This window comes from Cynara cardunculus, assembly GCF_001531365.2.
Source record: "Cynara cardunculus var. scolymus isolate 2C chromosome LG 8, CcrdV1, whole genome shotgun sequence".
In the NCBI taxonomy this organism is placed as follows: domain Eukaryota; kingdom Viridiplantae; phylum Streptophyta; class Magnoliopsida; order Asterales; family Asteraceae; genus Cynara; species Cynara cardunculus.
In genome coordinates this window covers 24,350,121-24,355,911 of record NC_037535.1, presented here as the reverse complement: position 1 = coordinate 24,355,911, position 5,791 = coordinate 24,350,121, and positions in this window count along the sequence as shown.

Sequence of the window (5,791 nt, the reverse complement as noted above, 5' to 3'; positions counted from 1 at the left end):
AAAATGAACAAAATGAAAAATTATGATTGGTTGAATGCGGTTTGCACCGTTTGTACAAATTGAGTGGTTTGCATTTGATCGCTCCCCTATATATATATATATAATATATATATATATATATATAATATATATATATATATATATATATAGAGAGAGAGAGAGAGAGAGATGGATGGATGGATGGATAGAGTGAGAGAGAGAATGCATATATAGAATTTTAATCATTCACAAATCATATAAACCAATATCGAATGTTCATTTACAATGAATATATTCTTTAATAAATATCTCAATAACAATAAATGTGAATCATATCATTTTTAATAAATATCTCAATTGTCTGTTTTCTTCTCTCTTTTTATAGACTCGAATATCCAACCCGCTATGTGAAATGACTAATCTCAGAACGACCACTTGCTTTGCGGGTAATCCGAAGTCACCACATTTGAACCTCCGTGATCACAAGGGGATTTTTGTTCCTCATTGGATTTGAAACTGAGACCTCCATACACTTTTAACCTTTGGAGTCCAAGCTCAAACCAATCAAATACCACCTTTGTGGTTAATTATTTGTTTTCTATTAATTATAAGGTTTCTAAATGATTGACCTTCACACACAGACACACATACATCTAAAAATATAAGAAGGTTGAGCTGTATCTAAATATCTGTAACTCAAATACTGTTGAACAATGACCTTGTGATACCTTCAAAACCTTACAAGCTTGTCTATTTGCTATTTCTTATCTTTGAACACTGTATATCCATGAAAGATAAACCTACCAGTAAATGACGACGTCATGTGAAAAGATGTAAAACAATAAACCTCTCAAATGAGATATATGTACGTATGTATCATGTATGATGAGATGTCTGATGGAAAAAAAAACGTAAGCCCATATATAGAAGTATAGACCAAATGTCGTTATTGCAGAGCAGTTGGGCATTTGCCAAATTTAGTAAGGGACAATAGTTTGGTCTTGTATCGTATTTCATGTTTGTCTAAATTTAGAGCCTCTTGCGTGTCTATTTCTTGTTTAACCAACTTAATGGGTTCAGTGCCTTATTTGTTTAGTTATTAACCAAAAGTCTCGATTTATGAAGCAATGTTTGGAAACAGTGGAATTGTACAAATCGTTTGTATCTATGGTCTGTAATAAGTTGTCTTATTTTAAACAAGTCTTAATAAGGAGAATAAAAGATGATACTTGTTATGTGATCTGAACACGTAATTCATTCTGTGCAAACACCATGTGGATCCTAGAAATGCGTTGTGTAGACAACCGATACAATGTGCTTCAGTCAGTATATTTTTATATTATACAAAACCAATGTTGTACTGTATAGAAATTTCATGGTACATTTAATAATTCATGATAAATTTAAGGGAATTGAGAATATTCTGTAATGGGAAAAGTCTAAAAAAACCCAATAAGGTTTGAAATCCTTAGTGAGTGCTCGGGATTTTACAGGATTGTATGCAATAAGGTTTTAAAAAATGTTATGTAATAATCGATTAATAAAAATTTAATTCAATTATTTTTATTTTTTTCTACAAATTATTTATAATTAATGAAATCTAATTCCATTCCAAATCCTACAAACCAAACACATCAATGATTCCAATTTCATTCCAATCTAAATCCCTCCATGAAATCCAAATCCCCCCAAAAACAATCCTGCAAACCAAACGGACTAAAAATCCAGAAATCAGATTTTTGATTACAAAACTGATAATTAGTCAATGATAATTGATATTTTGACTAACTTCTAGAATCTAAAAAATATAAATATATCCAAAAGTAATTCTAAAGTCCCACAAAAATTGATGCTTGCAAGCATAGTTTTCCATTTTTCTCTACATTATTAGTTTTTTATTTTAATTTTTCTCAAACTAATTGTTGTTTATTTTTTACTAGATTTCAATCTTAATTAATTATTCTTCATTTACCGTTATTAAAAATATAGAATGATACTCGTACAATGCAACGAGATACATTTTCATTTTAGTGTTTTGTTTTATTTTTTGTCTCTCTTGATATAATACAGTTTATGTGATTTTGAGAAAGATATTGTTTTGCCTTTTGAATAAATTTTTTTTTTTAAAGATATCATAAAATTTGAAAAAATATATCGATATTAATATCAAATTAACTATTTAAAAGTTTACATTTTTTTTGTACAATTTCTTTAATTCAACTTTTTAATATAATTTAATTTATGTCTAATAGTAAAGTATTTTATTTTTGACTTAGCAATATAAATTTTATAAAGATAATAATTATTCTAATTATGTTTTAGACTTATTATATTTAAAATTAGATGTTTATCCTATATGTGATTATATTTATCTGCAGTTAGTTATACAAATTCAAAAATGAAGTTTTAATAAGTTGTACTTATGCACAATTTACTTGTAATCTTAAATTTTAAGTAATATGCATTAATAAACATTATTTCTTGCATAAAAAATGGATTTTAGAAGTTTTTGTCAAAATCTTTATGATATAGTATAGATAAGTAAAATCTTTATCAATGAAAACATGTATAATAAATATGATTTCAAATTTTAAATAATAAATTTTATACAAGATTATTGTATTATTTAAATTTAAATTTTGTATAAATAAAATCCCTATTTCAGATAACGAAAATCTGTATCCCACTCAGCCACAACCGAGAATGGAGATAGGGTCGAGAACTGTACTAAAAGCCCACAAAATCCACCTTCGTTTCAAAATCGACATACACACACAAAACACGCTACATACATATATACAAACACAATTTCCTTCTTAAGTGTCGAAATACTTACGCGATCAGATGTCTTTTGGTACGAAGTCGGTAACCACTCAACCTCTATCCACATCAACGACCAAAAGGGACATCAATAATACTTGGTTTTCATTCTTCCACTTGATTTGAGTTTTTAACGCATCTCTGACACACATATATTTTGTATGTTTTTAGTGGTCAAATATGACTCGTTTTTTCGCTTTAGAGGCAACAAAAGTAAAAAGCTATTATCTTCTCGTACTTTTAGGTAAGCAAAAAGATATATGTTTCATCAAAAGCTACTTTTAAATATTTGTAGTGTCCCACTAAGCAGATATTCACATATGTATATTTATGGTAGAACAAATTGCATGAAAAAGTAGCGTACTTTAATTTGATTCATATTTTTGGTAACGTACTTTCAAAACTTCCATTTTGGTAGCTAAGGTGTAAAGTTTCAAATATTTAAGTACCCAGGTAACTGGTTGAAACATTAACCGGTTTCCATGCTGATGTAGCGCGTGATGTGACTTGAACCATTTTGGCTTATAAGAATTTTGAACGGTATCGTTTCAAACTTGATTAAAAAGGGTTTGCTTTCGGTTCCAAGCCAATTATTCTGATTCCAATCCAGTTTATTTTGATCCTGATTTGGTTTTCGGCTCATCGTATATAACAGGAATATAGTCGGATTCTTAAGTCAACGAATTTGGCAAGGGTCCTACTAAAATGCAAGTGTTTGTTTTGTCTTCTTTGTTTTGTAATCTAAAACAGAAATTGATCAACACGCAATCATATTTTTAATAATAACATTAACTTCTTATTTACAAAAAAAGGTAAATTGCATGAAAGTAATGTATTTTAACTTGATTTCCATTTGGGTAACGTATTTTCAAAACTTACATCTTGGTTCCTAAGATGTAAAATTTTAAACACTTAAGTACCGGAGTAACCGGTTGAAAACTAATTTTAGATTAAAAAAAAGAGAGACTAATCTTAGATTAGAAAAAAACCCATGTTACTAATCACATCAGCAAATAATATTGAGTTTGATACCACATCATTCGCCACATTAGCATGATAACCGGTTAATACTTCAACTGGTTACCTGAGTACTTAAATATTTAAAACTTTATATTTAGGTACCAAAATGAAAGTTTTGGAAGTACGCTACCCAAAGTAGGAATTAAGTTTTAAAAATACGTTATTTTTTATGCAATTATACCCGATCCTGATTTGGTTTTCGACTCATCAAGGAATTTGGCAAGGATCCTACTAAAATACAAGTGTTTGTTTGTCTTCTTTGTTGTATAATCTAAAAAAAATCAATCAACACGCAATCATATTTTTAATAATATCGTTAATTATTATTTAAAAAAAACAAAAAAAATAATTAATTGCATGGTTTTTGTTTGATTTTAATAAAGCCACATAATATAAATATAGACTCGGGATCATATGAAACAAGTTTTTTACACTTGAAATTTCACAGCAAAACACTGTGAATGTGAATGTTCGGCTTTTTTTTTTAACCTTTACAGCGTTTTGCTGTAAAGTTTCAAGTGTAAAAAAGGTGTCTCACGAAAACAGTTTTGTCTCACATGAACCCAACCCTATAAATATATAATTAACTATATTTTAACTTTATCTAGAATTTTTGACAACTCAGTTGCTTTAACTTTATGAGCAATTATAGAAAGTTTGTTGTCTACATGTCCCATTCAATTATGTTGTTATAATATGTCAAAAAGTTTGTGTCATGTGCAAATTTTATTCAACATTTCACAATATAAATAAATATTTATTAATTTCAATTTATTTTTCTATTTAATAATTCATGATATATAAACGAGAACCCATGTATTTTACGAGAATGCAAGAACAGTTGTGGGTCTTCAATTTTACTGACCAAGAATTTATATTATAATAAATAAAAATAAATTAAGGGTAGTAATGTAATTATTTATTTTTTTTTATAATTTTTAATGTCGTTTTAGTTAATTGTAATTATCCCACGATTATCGATTAGAATCTGATCACGTTTTGATCGTTTACTGATCAAAAACATCAGTTGATACCTATTTTGTGATAATAATGTGATTCACAACTAATAGATACCTAATCGAAGTGTGTTAAACACTGTAATAATCCAACTGTGACATGTGATAACAATGGTGTGACGATAAAGGTGTGATAGACAATTATCGAGCCCTCATTGAAGTGTCTTAACTGTGATACACATACAACCATCGACCCCTGTTAGATGTGTTAACTGTGATAATCTTGTGATACACATAAGTTTATCTTACTGTGATACATAACCAGTAACTGTAATCACAGTGTGATAACCAATCAATATGGTAATCCAAGTGTGATTATTGTGATAGCAATCCCTCATCAAAGTGTGATAATTAAGTGGTACCAATTCGTCGACTCTGATCGATGTGTTAACTGTGATAACCATGTCATGTACATTCAATTGTCGATCCCTAATCGATGTACTAACTGTGATAATCGTGTGATACACATTCGATCGTCGAGTCCTAATCGATAGCAGATAAACATCAAGCCCTAATCGAAATGTGATGACTATGTGATTGGTGTTCCATATGTTTTGAATCTGTGATATATCTATGTTATTAACCACTTACCTCTGTCTTTTCTTCTTCCTCAGTGCCTTTAGAGTTTACCTCTGCTTTCTGTCGCCCTAAATTGTTCTCTTTTGTCTTCTTTGTTTTCGGTTTACTGCCCTACTATCATTGTTGTGATAACCACCGGCGACCATGATTATCACTTCCCTGATGATTGAAATAATCTTGATCATGTTATTTAAATTTTAGCATTTTAATTTTCAATTTTACCCTTCTACGTCTTTAATAATTCTGAAAACTTTTTAGTATCAATTTAATTAAAATTCCTTAAATTCTCTTAAAATGTGATTTAAAACCAATGTTTTGCTCACAGATTGTTCTCTCGTTCTTATATATATATATATATATATATATATATATATATA